Source organism: Panthera uncia (assembly GCF_023721935.1).
Source record: "Panthera uncia isolate 11264 chromosome A3 unlocalized genomic scaffold, Puncia_PCG_1.0 HiC_scaffold_12, whole genome shotgun sequence".
Classification (NCBI taxonomy): Eukaryota; Metazoa; Chordata; class Mammalia; order Carnivora; family Felidae; genus Panthera; species Panthera uncia.
Genome location: NW_026057579.1, coordinates 20,272,995 through 20,290,935, shown reverse-complemented (window position 1 = coordinate 20,290,935; position 17,941 = coordinate 20,272,995). Strand labels below are relative to the sequence as shown.

The 17,941-nt window shown below is 52.1% G+C and overlaps 1 protein-coding gene and 1 long non-coding RNA gene across 3 annotated transcripts in view; one reads left to right on the top strand and one right to left on the bottom strand.

Moving 5' to 3' along the window:
- DNMT3A (DNA methyltransferase 3 alpha) overlaps window positions 1-17,941 on the bottom strand; it is a 99,343-nt gene that overhangs the window by 15,013 nt on the left and 66,389 nt on the right. The gene's annotated exons all lie outside the window — the stretch shown is intronic.
- Window positions 9,179-16,813, top strand: LOC125937622 (uncharacterized). Of its 2 annotated transcripts, none has more exons than XR_007462444.1 (3): window positions 9,179-9,395; window positions 15,157-15,259; window positions 16,568-16,813. It is a non-coding gene; the product is annotated as an uncharacterized LOC125937622 (long non-coding RNA). The 2 variants fall into 2 exon arrangements; XR_007462443.1 differs by lacking the exon at window positions 9,179-9,395 and adding an exon at window positions 14,325-14,474.

Below are 17,941 nucleotides of genomic sequence, written 5' to 3'. Positions count from 1 at the left end.
CCCTAGTGTCACCCCAGCTACTGAATCTGAGGGACACGTGAATCTCAAACTTCAAGGCTCTGCACCTGTTTCCACCACATTCGGAGAAAAACATCCCATCTTCAATCTGCCTTTCAACATGAAGCTTTCCCAGAGAGTTTAGAGCTGTAAATGCAAGCCCGTCCTCAAGACTACATAAGAATATCACAAAGCAACTTGGAGTAGAAGAGCTCTAAGCTAGTCGGAGCACCTACATTCCCGCCTTCGCCTGGCAGTAACAGCCGATTCTAAGCAGTCCTTTCTTTCTCTTCCAAGTTGCCCAACCTAAAAAAGCATTTGATCTAAAGGATTTCCACTACCTGTTTCTGACTGGTTTAAGAATCTGATGTATATAAGTATCAAGATTTCCAAGGACTCTCTCTCCAAAGCTTGTCAACGGACTCCCAGATGCCAGGGTCCCAGGTGAAGAACCTTTGTTTTAAGCTCAAAGGCCTACTGTGTCGTCGATTCATTTCCCTTCTTTCCCTTCGGTCTTCCCGTCTGCCTCCAGGCCACCGACCAACCTTGCTTCTGGTGCAGTCCTGAAACACTGAGGATGAAGTCCTGGTTCTTTCCCCCGACTCCACAAATTCTAAGATGGGACACCGCATCCTTTGCCCCCAGCCCACAAACAGCTGGGAAAAGGAGCTGGATGCCAGCGGTGGAAAAAGGCAGGGCAACTTTTCTTCCCTCGCAAGCCCCTTGCTCACCTGCTGGGACTTTGCCCTCCCAGTCCCACCATCAATTATCTACCACCTCCTCCCCCACAAGAAGGTGCGCCTAGGTGTGTGCTCAACCCCATCCTCTTCCAGGACCAGCTGTGGCAACACTACTGAAGCCCCAGATCCGCTCACGGAGAAACACCATGCCTCCATGAAATTCAGGCACGGATCTACAGCAGGGTGCTGCTGTGGGAGACCCAAAGACCCTGCTTCGGGGGTGACGAGGCCCCTCGGCCAGAACAAAGTTGCGGGTGGCAGAGGGCAGGAGGGGCCTTCTTTGGAAAGGTGAAGCCACTGGCACAGAGAACAGCAGCGGGTGGGTGCCGGGCTCCCCAGGTCTAGAAGGGAATCGTGCGTGATGCCACCCTCCTCACTCCCCCACAGCCCCTTTGTCTCTCTTCTCAACCCCTCCACTGTGAGTTCCTGAACATTATTCTTCCCCCACAACTTCCCCCAGCTTGTCAGATGCTGCTGCTGACGGCTGTTAAGCACCCCCAACCCACTAGGTGCAGGAGAACGCGCACCCAGCAGGGTTTTGGCAGGCGGAGGAGGAGGAGGAAGAAGGGGGCCTCCATAGGGACGAGGCCAGCAGGGGTGGGGGAAGGAGGATGGGGGTGGGTTAGCAGCAGGAGGCAAGAGGAAAGGGGAAGAAGTGGCAGAGACGGTGGCTGGGTGGGGGAGGGGCCTCATTAGAATAGTCTGCCTAGGGCAGTGTGGGAATGCCTTTTTTCCACGCTCACTCCCACCCTCCTCCCCAGGCAAACAATAGGAGAAAGAAGGGTTAACTCAGGGCTTTGGCATTTGGGCTAAAGGCTCCTACCCCCAGTTCACAAGAGCCCACGCCAGAGCGGCCCAGAGACTGGGCAGGGCCAGGGAGACACCGCACCAACCCCCCACTACCGTGGCTCAAGGAAGCCACTTCTCTGGAGTTTGTCCAGCCTGGAAAGCCACTGGCAACTCCGCTCTAGTAGAGGCAAGGGCCCCGCGTCCAGGCCCATCTTCCTGGGCAGCTGTCCCGCCTCCACCTTCCTCTGCGACTCAGGCTGCTTTCTGTTCCAAAGGTCAGAGGTCCGGGCGCCCATGTGGACTGCCGGTGCAGTAGATCCCAGGCTGTCCCAGGCACCTCTGCCTTCCCAGGTCGGCGTCAGGCTGCCCTTCACGGCATCCGCTGACGTGCCACAGCCCCTGTCAGGGCCACACTGCTCCTTCCTACCCAGCACCATTTCTCTCTGCCTGGCCTGCCCCGTGGCTCCCAGTGACACGCAGGAGAAGAAACTGTCCCTCCCAAGAGGCTGCAAGGTTGGCATGGCCCGAGGACAGCATGGTCCGCCAGCCAAGAGCACGGGTCAGCAAGGAAATGCCGACAACCCATCAGCCAGCCACTTCGGCCAAAGGGCTGCTTCCAGCCCAACTCCTGGTCTCCCAGCTCCCGTGGGCCAGGGCCTGCCCCCCAGCTTCACTGACTGCTGCCCCGGGCACACACGCTGGGGCTGCTCTTCTGGCCCCTGCACCGCCAGTCCCCACCTGAGCACAGGGAGAAGTGGGGCTGGGGGCTCCTGAAGAGGGAGTGGGTGGGACAGCACTAACTCAGCATCTCCAGAACTCGGGCCAGGCACAGCAGCCAGCTCCTGCGGGCCAGGGAGGCAGACTTTGACTCTTCTCAAATCCAGAGGGCTGCAGCGGCCCAGAGATCCTCCCACCGGCCCCTGCCGCCTCCCCGCCCCCAGTCTCCCCAGGGCTCCGTCCAGGAACCTACCCATAAGGCCAGGTGCAGCCCCTCTGTGGTCCGGCTCAGGTGTGAGCCCCGGCCCTGAAGCTCTGTAAGTAGCTGCCCGTCTGGGGGGAGGGGAAGGGGGCGATGGGGCTGGGGGCGGAGGGGGCCAGGGAGAGGGGGAGGGGGGAGGTGGGGGGGAGGGCTTGAACATTTTCTTTGTCTAGAACTCCAGGTCACGTGGGCCCCGCTGGAGTGCCTGGTTGGCTGCGAGCGGGCCGGGGGAGGGGGCCGGCTCTCAGACGCTGGCAATGGGCCAGCCCCTCTCCTCCCGTCCGAGGGGCGCGGGCCGCCGCTGGGGCCGGGGGGCGCGGCTGGGCCTCCGCCCGTTCCCAGGACCCCGCCCAGGCCTGGGCTGGAGGCGGCACCGCCCCCTCCTCCGGGCTGGCCCTCCCGCCCCCTTCACCCCCAACTCTGCGTGAGCTCCGAGGGACGCCTCGGGGCGAGGCGGGGAGCCCGCGGAGGCTGGGAAGGGGACCCGGGAGGGAAGGGGCTGCACTGCAGCGGTGGAGGTAAGCTGGGAGCGTGGAGAGTACCAGGAGCGCCGGCAAAAGAAGAGAGGAGGTTGCGGACAGCCTGGGAGAGCCAGGAGAAAGTTGGTAAAAGTCCGTCTCTCGGAAGCACAACCAAAAAAAAAAAAAAAAGAAGAAGAAAAAGCTTACAGATGAGCGTAGAGGCCCAGGAAGCTGTAGGGAAAACTCAAAGCACACAGAGATGGACAGAAGGCGCCTGCAGAAATTGGGAGCGCTCCAGAACAAGAACTGTTGGGGAGAGGGCTCTCCTCTTCATACTACAGGTGGATAGACAGGGGTCCCTTAAACGCGTGGCTTGAGTTCAGGCTTTGAAAACCTCTTCCTGGCCAAGTCCCTGGGTCCCCTACGTCACTCAGGATCTGCCTTGGATGTCCCATTTTCCCGGTTGTTGGGGGGGCAGGGGGGGCACACTCTAGTTTAAAAGTGTAGCAATTCCTCTTTCCCAGGCACAATCATCTGGTGCTCAGGAAGACTACATTCCTCTTCTGGAGCCTCCAGGTGGGGACTCAACCATTTCAACCTCCCTCCTCCAGAGCAGAGGCCCCTATCCCAGGGAGGAGGGACACACATACACACACACTCTCTCTCTACCCACATCTGATAAAGAAGCAGACCCTCTTGGCCCTACCTTCAAGGAGCTGACAGATTCAACTAGACTTGGAGAGATAGGAAAAGGTCATTGAAAAAACATCTGTGAAGATAACTATACCACAAATACCAAGCCCCGTGGACTTGGATGGCTTGAAAGCCCAACAAAAAAAAAAATGGCTAGTATGAATGATAAATGAGGTTAAGAGGTCAGTGTGGAGCAGAGATGAATCAGATTTGGAATGAAGTAAGATAGAAAGGAAATAAGAGATGTAGGGCTGAGGTGGGGGGAAATCCTTGCCCATCTCCACCTCCCAAGACAACTAAGGCTAAAAGGGTGCAGAGAAAGATGTCAATGGATATATCCCACAGCAGTGAAGAATAACACAGGTGTTTCTGACAAGACCAGATGAATGGTTATTTTGGAAAGATCAGCCTGATTTCCGTTTGCAAGATGAATTAGAAGGAGGAGCAGAGGAACTGAAGGTAAATGCTGTCAGCAGCAGAGAGCTGTTTAGCCAGCAGCACTTGTCAGAAGATCTGGACTTGGGTTCTGGTTCCATCACCATGACCTTGAACAAGTCACTTAACCCCAAGAAGTCTGGTTTTCTCATTTGCAAAATAGAAGTGATAACATCTGCCCTCCCAGGCCCTGGAATACCAGCATCTCTTAAAGAGATACTGCCCCAGGTGCCTGGCTTCCAGCCACAGTCAGCTGGGAACATACCAGCTGGAACAGGTGCTGGTATAAGGAGGTTAAGAGATGTGCTGTGAAGGACGGCCCACCATCCCTCCTGGGGCTCAGCACCCTTCTGAGGGCCATCAGAGCAAGCAAGCCCTGAAGAGGGAGGAAGACTCCAAATCAGAGAGCTTTCTCCAAATAATACTTGGGGAGTTCACACTTCGCTCTCCCAACCCTGACTGAGACTCAGAATCCATCCATACAGCAAGGAGAAGGAGTCAGGCTGTTCTGTTCCAACCCATCTTTCAACCCAGTCAAGGGATCTGGAACAGTTTTTCAGGCGATCCCCAAGCAGAGACCAGAAGTCCTGAATTTGTGCTTCTTGCCTGCTGGAATCCTTTCTGGATGAGCTTCTTCTCTGATGCCTCCTGGGCATCCAGGGCCTGTAAACAGGCCACTTTAGACCTCCCCTCCCAGGCCTCCTCTCAAAATGAAATTTCTGATCTGGTTTGGCCAGCTCTTTTTTAAAAAACTCTAGATCTTGGGGCACCTGGATGGCTCAGTCGGTTAAGCGTCCGACTTCGGTTCAGGTCGTGATCTCGCGGTCCGTGAGTTCGAGCCCCGCGTCGGGCTCTGTGCTGACAGCTCAGAGCCTGGAGCCTGATTCGGATTCTGTGTCTCCCTCTCTCTCTCTGTTCCTCCCCCGTTCATGCTCTGTCTCTCTCTGTCTCAAAAATAAATAAACATTAAAAAAAAATAAATAAAAATAAAAAACTCTAGATCTCATCCATGGCATCTCCTTTTCCACTAATACGAGGTTAAACACTTTAGACTCTACACTGTGGCCTTGGGACTTCTTCAGACAGTAGTAACGATCCCTGGTGCATGCAGCCAGGATTCAAAGTGTCACCTCGGACAAGGACCATCAGTTTCACTTTCTCTTGGCCCACTTAATCAAGTAGCCTTTCCCTCCAACTGCCAAACTTCCTTGTTCTCATCCTTTAAAATTAAGCCCAAATCTTAACCTCTTCCACCCAGCTCCCAACTTAAGCATAAGAAAGACCCAACTCAAAGTTGTCCCCTCACCAACCTAGAGCACCGTCCCCCTCTTGTAGCTATGCGGACAGGAAAGTTTCCCCCCTTCTGTATGTGTGCATCACTCAGAGATTCATGTCTTCTTGGTGCTCAGTGGGCAGAGACGTGCCCCAAAACAGAAGAGGCCTCAAATCTAGGACACGAGGTGACTTTAGCAGGAAAAAAACAGGGCAGCCTTCAAGGATCCTCAGGTCATGTATGTCCTTGACCTTCCAAAGGAACCTTTCCAGGCTGGTTACTGAGTTGGTCTTTTTTTTTTTTTTTTTTTTTAAGTTTATTTACTTAAGTAATCTCTATACCCAATGTGGGGCTCGAACTCATGACCCTGAGATCAACAGTCGCAGGCTCTTCCAACTGAGCCCTGAGATAGGTCTTTTGATTGCAATAAAGATCATAAACCTGAAATAGGAGTGTCACATAAAACAAGCCAGGTTTTTGGAAACGTTAGAAAGTATGTTGAAAGGGGGAACTGCTGGATGAAAAGATCTAGTGGATGTCAAGAGCCTAAAAGAAGTGTTGGAGAGGAAGTATCCAGGATGGCCCAAAAGAGAGGGTAACTTGAAAGAGAGGGCCGTTTCCTGTTTGACAGGCAGAAAGCAGTGATTCAACAGGTCTGATGAAACACCTCTTAAGGACACCTGACTCTTCGCCCTGATCCTGCACTCATCGAGCAAACTTCTCATTTTAATTATATTTTCCAGCGACTCCGATGCCAGTAAGTTGCCAGAAAACAGCAGGACAAGTGCTAGGATCTGTGTGGCGAGGACACGTCCTGTTATAAATCTCAGCATTCTGCTATGTGTCACTCTCCTGTGTTTCTGAAGAACATGATCACAAGACGTGCCATTAACCTGACTCTCCAGCTCCCAGACCTGAGATGAGGCACAAGGGCCACGATCCACCAGTAAAGAGCAGTAATTCCTACGGGTCAAGGTGGGGACGCCAGGCCTGCTGGGCTGGTTTTAACTCAAAGTTCAGTGTTCTGCGGTACGCTCGGACATGAAATCCGGTGCCGGCAGGACAGGGGGAGGTCATGTTGCTGCCATCAAACAGGACATTTAACCACAAGTCCGTTTACTCAAAGCCAGAGAAGCCATGATCCCTATGAAGCCATCTGCAAAGCCACATATTGAGGAAGCACTGTGTATACTCTGCCACAAAAGCACTCGCAGCCATCCCAAGGAGACCTGGTCCGCACAAAAGGCCGTGAGATCAAAATGGATGTCTGTTCCGATCCTGCCCTTCTCCTACCTGTAGCTCAAAAGCCTCAGTGCTACGCACTAGACTCTGACTACCTGCTGATTACAGTCAACCCTCTGCATGGCATTCAAGGCCCCCACAAGCCGTATAGCGCTTATGTCACGCAGCCCACTCAGCCCACCCACTTCCTATTCCCAAAATATGCCCTTTCCTGCCTCTGTGCCTTTGCTCATGCTGTTCCTTGCTCCTCCCCTTCAACTCCCACCAGCCCAAATCCTATCTATCCTTCCAGTTCATCAGTTATCTCCACCATCAAAGTTTCTCTAGACCTGAACTGTCCAATAGGGTAGCCACTCACTGCATGTGCTATTTAAATTAATTAAAATTAGGGGCACCTCGGTGGCTCAGGCGGTTGAGCATCCGACTTCAGCTCATGATCTCACAGTTCATGGGTTCGAGCCGTGTGTCGGGCTCTATGCTGACAGCTCAGAGCCTGGAACCTGCTTTGGATTCTGTGTCTCCGCCTCTCTCTGCCCCTCCCCTGCTCGCCCTCTGTCTCTGTCTCTGTCTCTGTCTCTCTCTCTCTCAAAAATAAACAAAAACAATGTTTTTAATAAATTAAAAATTAAATAAAAATAAAAGTTATTTTCCTCAGTTGCATTGGTCACATTCCAAGTGTCCAAGAGCCACCTGTGGCTGGGGCTATTATATTGGACAGCACAGATCTTAGAACATTTTTTATCATTGCATAAAGTTCTGTTGGACAGTGGTACTCTGGCCCCTCCCCCTTACCTTTCCCTACTGAAAAACTGCCCTGCCCCCACTCCGAGGTGCTCCCATAGCACCTTGTAATCCTCTTAGCACCTGCCAATATTTGCCCATACTAAGGCGATCGTTCACTCACTCATCTTTCTCCTCCACAAATTAAAAATTCCTAGAGGGCAGAGACTGGACGTTATTCAGCTTCATATGGAAGCAGTGTGGACTCGAGCTTCTTGCACATTGAAGAGGATTTAGATAGTGTTTGCTGAACTGAATTCAACATTGTCTCAGGAGCCTCATCCAGAATCCACTGCCAAAGTTCCCAGTTAGGGACAGATTCTGTCCATAGCAAAATTCTAATAGGTGCTAAGAGGTCCAGGTCTGCCCCCGCCCCCCCCCCCCCAACCAGAGGCCGGGAATCTTTGTTTGCCTGTTCCCCTGCAATCCATATGGAGGTTGCAAGCAAATGACCAGGACTGGGCTGCTGGCAGTGAAGCTAAAAATAGCCACGGAGCCAACAGCAAGGAGTTAGCAGGACTTGTTGCTAGGGAGACCAGTCACAGAGAGAGCAACTAAGCAGGGAGAGTGTCAGACCAGCACCTGGTGAGCAGAGGCCGAAGTTGGGGGGGGGGGGGGGGGGGGGGGGGGCTTGAAGTTGACAGGGGTCCAAGGCTCCCACCTAGAGATGTTCAGCCTCCTGGCAGCTCCTGACTAATGCTCTAAATGGGGCAAATGCTCCCCCTGTCCCTCAGTAACCCATCTCCATGGAAACCACCATTACTGGGGTGAAGTACCAGCCCCTGGAAGGGAGGCCTCTGCCTAGAGCTGGTTGTTATGGCAACACCCCCCCCCCTTTCCTGTCATTCTCTCTCCCCGGGCTTCTCCTGTGGGGGAAAGGTGGGGGCCTGGTCTTGGCTTAGCCAGCATGACCAGGAAACACCCGCTTCCTGACAAGAGTAACCTGCAAGGGGCTCTTCAGAAGCTCCTGGGAACCCAGAAAGGCCAGTCAGTCCTCAGCACAGCGCAGGCCTTCCTTTTCTTCCCACAAGAGCCCCACAGATCATCTTGCTAGGAGAATCCCCAAATCGGTTGGGTTTAATTGTATTAGGATCACCCAAGGTTTTTAAAAATACAGATTCTTGGGCCCTCTTGTGGAGATCAGCAAGTTGGGGCAGGGCCCAGGAATCTGCTAAAACCTCCCTAGGTAATTCTGATTCTCGCCAGGTGTGGAAACCACTAAAGGCCCTGGCTGTCCTTGTTACAAACGAGGAAACCGAAACCTGCAGGAACTGAGCCCACCCAAAGGGTCAGAGCCAGTACCGGGAGAGGAAGCGGTCTGGAGCAGGAGGGGTAGGTGGAAGGAGATTCGGAGGGAAGCTCCCTCAGTGCAAGCGTCGGAGGAGAGGCCTCAGGGAGGCCGTGTGTCCTGGGCCTTTCTCTCCTCCCCTTTAAGCCAGAACATGCAATTGTCCGATACTGGATTGTGATTTAGGACCGAGCCTCTCTCGACAAGCTATCCCCTGTGGCACAAGGCAGAGGTAGTGGGGTTGGGCCGTCTGGTTCCCAGAGTGTACAGAAGGGTGGCGGCCCAGGCAGATGATCTGCGCCGAAAGAAACTATCCTCCTTCGGAAGGAGACCAAAAGGGTCGCCATGGCAACCTGCAGTGCGCTGGCCTGGTTGGGCTCTGTGCCATCCTCCCAAACTTGGGCCCAGGAGAGGTGCAGCAGTATTCAGGCAAATGCCGGAGGGGCAGGGGCGCCCCATCCCCCTCGCCGGTCCAAGAACACACAGGGAGGCCGGGCTGTACTCCGGAGCCGACCTCGGAGCCCGCCTGGAACACACCCAGACACCGGAATCCGGGAGCACGGGAGTTCTGAGCACCTGCAGTAGCTGGGCCGGGGGAGGACACTGCGGAGGTGGGGGAGACGGGCCTCCGCCCTTCTGTTACTCAGCCTAATTGTGTGCCCAAGACCCACCGCACATGGAACCACAGCCCTCATGCAAGACAGCATGCAATTAGCTGGTAAATTATGTGGTAGGGATGCTGTCTCCATGTGCTGAGGGAAGTCAGAGGAGACGGAAATCAGTAAAGGCAGCAACGGGAGGATGACAGAGGGTATGCCAGGAGTGGGCACAGCCTCCCAGCTTTCTCAGACAGGAGCGGCCAGATCTTTAGGGGTGTCTGCAGTTGTATCGACTCCCCGGCAGATAGAGGGGCAGGGGTGTGAGGCACAGGCATGGCGCCTGCCTATCTATGAGGGAGAAGGAGTCCCAGCTCCCCCCCCACCCCCCCCTGCGTGCCATCCATGCACTCAGATGCATTCTTCTGAGCCTGGGAGGCACCTCCTGGCCGACCCCTCACCTCATCTCTTCCTGCCACATTCCCAGGCAGCCACCCCTCCTCCCCAGCCCCCTCAATCTCTGCAGTCACTGCTACACCCCCCCTAATGCTGTGTGCCTGGGAGCCCCAACTCGACAGAGCAGCCCTGAGGCTTCTGGAGCTTCAGCTGCTACCTCCTTCCTCACTGCACCCATCTGCCTTCTCCTTCCCTACCGCTCCAGGTCTGCTCCATAAGGGGAAGGCTTCCCCCACAAAGCCAGCTCCCCGCTGCGAATCAGTTCCCCGGCCCCTAGCCCGGAGCTGTTGGGTGTGCAGGGCTCCACCTGTGAGTGAGTGGAGTGCGGGTCCGGGCAGGGAGCAGGGGTGCAGGTGGCAGTGCTGCTGGTCCCCATACCTTACCACGGCAACATCAAAGAGTGGGATGTGAGGTCTCAGACTGAGCAGGGGATCATAGCTGATGCCAAGACCTTTAATAAGTGCCTAGCCTCTTTGGACCCTGATTTCCTAATCAGTCTGACAGGACCACAAATATCTGCTGACTAGTACAGGTAAGATCGAAGGAAGTCAGGAGGGGGGCGCCTGGGTGGCTCAGTCGGTTAAGTGTCCGCTCTTGGTTTCGGCTCAGGTCATGATCTCATGGTTCATGAGTTCAAGCCCCACATCTGGCACTGTGCTGACACTGTACAGCCTGCCTGGGATTTTCTCTTTCTCTCACTGCCCCTTCCCTGCTCGTGCTCTCACGCACACCCTCTCTCTCAAAATAAACTTAAAAAAAAAAAAAGGAAGTCATGAGGGTGCAACATTTTGAGAGGTGGAAAGAACCCTATGACAGGTTTGCTTGAGGACTTGTCGATGTTCACTTTGCTTTAGAAACCCGACCCTAGAGAGAAGTGTTAATTTTATACCTGGGACAGATGGGTCAAAAGGAACCTGGTAAACCCTAACAGCCAGGGCTGCGCTGCTCTCCCCTCCCCTCCCCTCCCCTCCCCTCCCCCACCCCTTCTCCAGGCTCTGGGGGTCAAAGGGAGGGGCTCAGGGACCACCATTCAGATTCAGGCATGCAGACCCTCTCAAGTTTCAGAGTCCAAAGAGAAGACCCAGGAGGAGCCCGGCAGACAGGCATTGCAGTAAACTACAGCTGGAAACAGCAGGAACGCCTACCATCTCCATCCCAAAGGGAAAATTTGAATTCCTGTACCAAGTCCTTTCCGGTCTTCTCCCCCCCGCCCCACCCATGTTTGGAAACGGTTCCCTAGCTCTGCCTGCCTTAGAGCCCGAACTTCTTTCCTAGTTCAGTATTCCAAGATCAGAGAGTCTCACGCAACAGCTGTACATTAGAATCACCTGGGAGAGCGTTAGCAGCAATGTGGGCCAGGGCCCATCGCTAAATTCCAAATGTAATGAATCCAGAGGAGGGGCCCAGGAGGTGGTGGTTAAAACAAAACAAGACTCCCAGGTGATCCTAATGTGCACAGAGCGCCCCCCACCCCATGTGGTTGATAGGGCGGTAGGTGAAATGACAAATGCACCTTTTGGGGGATCTCTTTTGTGCCAGATTTGCTTTACTTGGAATCATCCAAAGCTTGGTGGTTCTCAAGCTTTCATAAGCCACAGAATCATCTGGGGACCTGGCTAGAAAACCAGCTTTCTCAGGAACCGCCCTAGAGATTGTGCCTCCTTGGGTTCTGAATGGGGCCTGGGAACACGCCTTTTTTGAATGCACAGCCCACATGATTCTGACGTAGTATCACAGCAACCCGCCCTCTAAGACACACTGAATGCCGACGGCATCTTTGTTATGTATAAAGCAAGCCCAACTCAGTTTTTGGTTTTTGTTTGCCCCATAGAGTTGCCCTTGAAACAGCATCTAGATTCAAATATACAGGAGACTAAGCTCTTTCATCCCTATTGGTGTTTAATTCCTCCGAGTTGGAAATGAAAAATTAAATATGTATACTGCTCACCATTTACAGACTAAGGAGGAATAGGGGAAGAGTCATAAGGCATCTATAAGGAGTTGTAATTAAAAAATGGCAGATCTGAAAACTGGTAAAATCACACACACGCACACACACACACACACACACACACACACACACGACATGTTTGTCATGGGAGAGTATAAACTGAGAGGTGGAGGACCAGGATGGCCGATGCTTCACAGAGATTAGAAAGGGCTCCACAGCCTGGTGAAAGAGGGGGCTTTCTTGGTTCTTTAATGGGCTCCAGAACTCCTTCGGATTCCGAAGCCCTCGTAGTAGTCCTGGGCACCAGCTGTTCCCAGAAGCTCCAAGTCCCTGCCCCTCCTTATCCTGGTCTCCAACAGGCTGCTCTCCCTGCTTCCGGCTCTTCCCTTCCAGCTCTGTGCACGTGCCCTCCACAGCAGTGATTCCAGAGTCTGGTTCCGGACCCACCTTCAGAGCTGCCTGCTACACCTCTCCCAGCGCACAGCCACCCTGCCGGCTTCTCAAAACCAGCTTGTCCAACACCGAACTCACCCTCTCCTAAGGGAACATATTTTCATGACCTTGGGGTGGGCAGAGAATTCTTAGAGATACACACACATGCTAACCAATAAAATGGGGGGAAGAAAAGGATAAATTGGACTTGATTAAAATTAAAAGCTCCTGCTCATCACAATACATCCTTAAGAAAATCAAAAGCCCAGACCACCTTCCAGTCCCAAACCCGCTCTTCCTCCAAGATTCTCTAGCTCAGATAATGACCACCACCCCCAGCCCCTAAATACGAGGCCAGTTTCTCCCTGTCCTCCGACTGGAGACAATTCTATCAAGTCTCTCGTGTCCGCCTCTTGTTACCTGGACCCTCAGTCAAAGCCCAGCCGAATGCCCTCCTAACTTGTCCTGCTTCTCGACTTCTCTGCTCTGGACTCCCTTGCCATGCTGCCAGGGTTACCTTCCTAAAAGCCACAGCCACCTCTCTCACACTCCTGCTCTCTGCTGCACAATGAAGCAGTTCCTGACCGTGACAGGAAGGCCTTTGCGGATCTGACCATCTTCCTTTGTAGTCTTCTCTCTCCTAACGCTTCCTCCCCGACTCTCACACCCTAGTTACCAGATCTCTCGCTGTTCCCTGAACAACCCAGAAGCTTCACGGCTCCTTCTCTTTGCCCCCTCGGTGGTTCTTTCCTCATTTATCCCTACTAGAATTCCCAAAGGAGGCCTCCACCAGGAAGCTTCCTGGAAATTCCCTGGAAAAGTGCCCTTGCCCTCCACTGTGCTCACCAGACTCTTGGTACCGGGAGCACAGAACAAGCCCCACACTCTACCCGACACCGAGGTTCACAGTGAACGCTCCAGCCTTCTCCACTAGCCACATGTCCCTGGGACGGGAGCTGTGCCCATGCGTCTCCTCCAGCACCAGCACAGTGCTGTGTGTGTTTGGTAAGAACTGAATTCAAGTCCATTAACTCTTTCATCTAGAGTTATTGGCTCCTTAATAGGGTCACACAGTCCAGCCGGCCACCCCATGCTTCAACATCCCTGGGGTCTCCAGGACAAATGGTCTGGTCTTTAAAGCAAAGCAGAGAGAACGTCACTGTTATATCTTCTCCTTTGTCTGCCCCATAGAAGGTGCTATAAGAATGCTTCTCAAAGTTGGGACTAAATATGCAAGCCATCTGGAGGTGCTCCAGACCCCAAACTCCCGGAGGATTTCTCGGCACCTACCTTAAGATCCCACTCAACGCCCTTCCCCCGCCATCCCTGTCAGGCAGACGGCTGGTTCCAGGGGGAGGGCTGCGTGCTGTCCCTTCTTTGGCAAGCCTTCCCCGAGGTCCTCAGGCTAGTTAGTGCTCCCATGGCCTGTTTGCTCCTAGTCCTAAAATGGCCGTACCGGGTTGCACAAGGTACTCACCTACCTGCCTACGTCTCCCAGGGGAAGGAGGCATCCCAGGCCAGGATTCTGACTTTCCTTCCAATTTGTTTCCGTAGTGTCTAGAAAATGTCGGAATGCAGTAGATCCGCAGACACATGTGGTGTTATCTTAAAGCTCAGATAAGGTTCGACGGTTCTTTGAATGAATGAATGAATGAATGAATGAATGAATCAGTGATTAATAAAAAGAAAACTAGCAATACTGGGCAGATCTAGGTAGAGGGCCACCAAAGCCAGAAGCTGGAATGTGAATTCCCAAGCTAAGGAAATGCCCTAGGAAGATGTGTCACCTGGCGGGGGTGGAGGGGTGTACTTTGCAACATGGCCTTTTTTGTATGAACTCAAGCCTCTCCCTAGCCTGGGCCTAGTGTCTGAAGATGAGCACCAAGTCAAGAGTAGTGAAGAGGAAAGGAAAACTAGGTTCCAGCACCAAACACGTAAATATTACGAAAGTCTTTATTAAGAATCCTTGTCAGGATACTTTATATATGTGTTTCTAGAAGAGGCATGTATGTAAGGTCTGAGAATGCGCTCAGATATTTAATTTCGAATTCATGTACAAGGTAGTACAGGAGACAAAGGTGCTACAGGTCATGACTCGAGCCCTCGTCCCCACAAATTGTAAAATTTTAGAATCTCTGGGGTCAGCTGAGTCTATTTCTGTCACGTTACAAATGAGGAAACTGAAGTGCAGAGAGGAGAAAGATCTTCTCAAATAGATCAGGGGCAGAGGCTGAGCCCGGAAACCAAGCCTCCTGAATCCCAAGCCTCGTGAATCTCGTTCCAACACTGTTTTAATCCAATCTCACAATGTCAAAGGTACCTTCATGAGAAAACAGCGATTCAAGGAGGGGCTCAGGACCAAGTGAGTGGAGCGGGGGCGGGGCGGGGGCAGTCCCGAGGGCCTAAAGGACCCAAACCTGGCTCAGGCAGCCCAGGAGGTGGGGAGTGGAGGCGGCAGCTGGGGCAGGGGGTGGGGGGTAGGGCTGGGCCAGCTCTATCCTATCTCTTTTTTTAAAATGTGGTATGATTCTTTTCCTTTTTTCTTTTTTTTAAAGCTTATTGTTTTGAGAGAGGGAGAGAGAGACAGAACAAGTGGGGGAGGGGCAGAGAGAGAGGGAGAGAGAGAGTATCTCAAGCAGGCTCCGCCCTGCCAGCACAGAGCCCAACGCAGGGCTGGAACTCACAAACTTTGAGATCATGGCCTGAGCAGAAGTCAGACTTTTAACCAACTGAGCCACTAAGGCGCCCCCACTATCCCTCTCTTTTAACCCCATACTTGAAGGAGAAGCCATCAGCAAACCAGGAAGATTCTGTTCTAGGTGAGTCATTTGGGCGCAAAACAGAAGCAGTATGGGATGGGTTTTGCCCCTGGGAACACTCTACAAGCATATCCGTGTGGTTCTCACCTCCTTATCTAGGGGAATCTTAGTTTCCTAGGAGTAAGATAGGGATAAAGATAGTTCTTATAGTAACTGCAGATAATATATCTGTCAAATGACAAAAACAATACAATTCAGTAATGCGTTTGATGTCCTTTATTCCAGGGAGAAGAATCCAAGGATCGGAGAGTACAGTGCCTAACAAGCAATGGAGTACTCTTCCCAAGGGATTCTGGCAGGAAGCGACTTTGATAGACTCTTAGAAGAGGTAACACGGAAACAAGGCATGATTGGCTAGGAAGTGCGGAATTTCCTTATAAGGCTAGCAGGTCCTATTTTCTAGGGTAAGGTGAGCCAACGAAAGCTGAGCTGGACGATTGTGATTGGTGTATGTTAAGTTTGACCTGTGGTTCCCGTAAGTGCATAAATTTAGGTTTGGATTCGTGACCTAAGCTGGGCCACTGGAACATACCATATCTTAGTTCTATGGTGAAAGTGAATGCTCCTGGCACAGTGCCTGGTACAAAGTAGTTGCTCAGTACAGTCCAACCCCTCTTGCCTAGTTCCGCGGCCTCGGCCAGCCGCTAGACCCCGCCCACAACCACCACCACCACGCCCACCCCCCCACCCGCCGCCATTTGTTTCCTCATCACTAAAAAGTGAGGGTTGTTCTAAGAGCTATTCTCTGTGCCCCCTGATAAAGTGAACACTCCAGTGTGCAAACAGCCCATCCCCTCAGGAGACAGTGGGAGCCTCTATGATGACAATTTCACAGCCAGCCCTGGAAGTCACTCTGATTATAGGCTGTCACAGGAATACCTTAAAAACCTGTTCAGCCTTTTGGTAAAGTACATACTTGTCATGCTTGCCCCAAATGGCATCACCTCCTTGAAGGAGATGTTATTTTTGAGGCCATCCTGCAAAAGTTCAGGTTGTCATGAATTTACGTATGGTGGATAAGAGAGGGATGCCTGCCGGTCAGAATACCCTAAAACTGCTATCCGCATAGTTTGCTAATAATTTGATTTTAGTCCTTAATGGTCTACTAGCGTAGCCATTTCTCAAGTCTCCAGTGCTAGAGCCCAGGGGAATCACACCTAATTCATCTCCTTATTCCTAAAGCCCCAAGCACAATGGCCCCCTACTTAGTAGGCGCTTAGTGATTGCTTATTAAATGGAATATAGCACAGCAGGAGATGACCCTCTCGACATTCACAGGCTGTTTCTTCCCAGGACGGACAGGAAGCACAGTCTGTTGAGACTGCAGGGTTATAAAGCAAGAGGAAGCAACATTTGCTCAGCTCAACAGAAGCAGCAGCACAAATGGCCAATAACCATATGAAAAGAAGTCCAGCCTCACTTATTATCTGGGAAATGCCAATTAAAATCATAACAAGATACCGTTTTTTTTCCCCACCCATTAGATTAGCAAAATATTGATGTTGGCAAAGGTGGAAGTCTTCTCATACCCTGTTTATGGGCACACAAATGGCACTGCCCTTTTTGGAAGGCAACTTGGCAGGTTCGATAAAATGCAAAACACACATTCCCTTTGACCTAGCATTCCTCTTTCTAGGTGTCTTAGAGGAACACAGATGCACAAAGAGGCATGACCAAGGATGTTCGCTGCTGCAACGCGTATGTAGTAAAATACTATAAACAACACAAATGCCCGCCACTCAGAGAACGGTTGAGTAAAATCGTGGCAATCCATATGCTGGGATAGAACAGTGATTACGTGGCGAGATTGTTGAGACTTATTGTAAGTGAAAAACCAAGCTGTAAAACAAAACTACAATGTGGTTCCATTTATGTAAAAAAGGAAGAGAAACAAAAGCAACTGTGAAGTAAAATTATATATTTATACACACAGAGATGGATAGAAAAAATCATGTCGTATATACACCAAACTCACAACACCAAGCACCTCTGCTGGAGGAATTAGAATCACGGGGGAGGGATGAGTTTTTCACAAGAATGCATTTGTGTAATACTTATGTCATTTAAAATCATTTAGAAAAGTATCAAGCTCCTGTTATACGCTACCCCTGCCCTAGGAGCTTTAAATGTTAAGGATTATTTTATTAACCCACACCAGTTCTGAGATTACAATTATTGACTCATTCAGCAAACCTTTCCCCAGTCTCCCCTGAGTGCCACCCCTGGGGACAGAGGTGCCCAGAGTGCCTGCATCTACCCAGCTCGGGTTGGGGAGAGGCGGAAAGCAAGCCGGGCAAGAGCCGCTCTCGTGCATACGAGATACACCCGGGAGCTCGGGGCACATCCAAGGCCAGCTACAACCAAGGGCTCTCAGCCTGGTGAGGTTAAAAGTGATGCCTAAGGTCCCACATCCCGTAAGTGGCCAGGTGGCATTCGAAGTCCCCTCCAAAGGCACCCTTCCCTTCAGGAACATAAAAGCTTTGCCACCTGTTGGAGGGCCCAGGGGGAGGGGATGGGGAACTGCTTGATATAGGCGGGAGAGGGGAGGTCTCTATGTGAACCACAGATTATTTGTTATCATCACTATTGAATATGTATTAAGCATCTAGTAAGTGTAAAGGTGCATGAGTCCCTCCCTTCAGGATGGGAGCCAGGAAAGAGACCAGATCCTAGATCAGCAGGACATGGTGTCCTTGCCTTGACATAATTTAGAATCAGGCCGGGGTGAAGAGATTACTCTTCATCACGCAGCTACAAGGGAGTCCTGAAACCACACAAACTGGAACCGTGGGAGTCCTCAGCCCCTCTGGCCAGACAACCGTCCCCGCTGCTTGAGCAGCCCTCTGCACCTCTTCTGCCTCACAGTGGTGACATCCGATGAAGTGACACATGTGCGAAGAACTTCCTAAACCCACCATACTCCCCTGGGTCACTGTGTTCTGTTAATCATTAGAAAGAGGAGCTAGGACTTGCCCTCCTCTGGGAGGAGGAATGCCTCACCTCTGCCCTC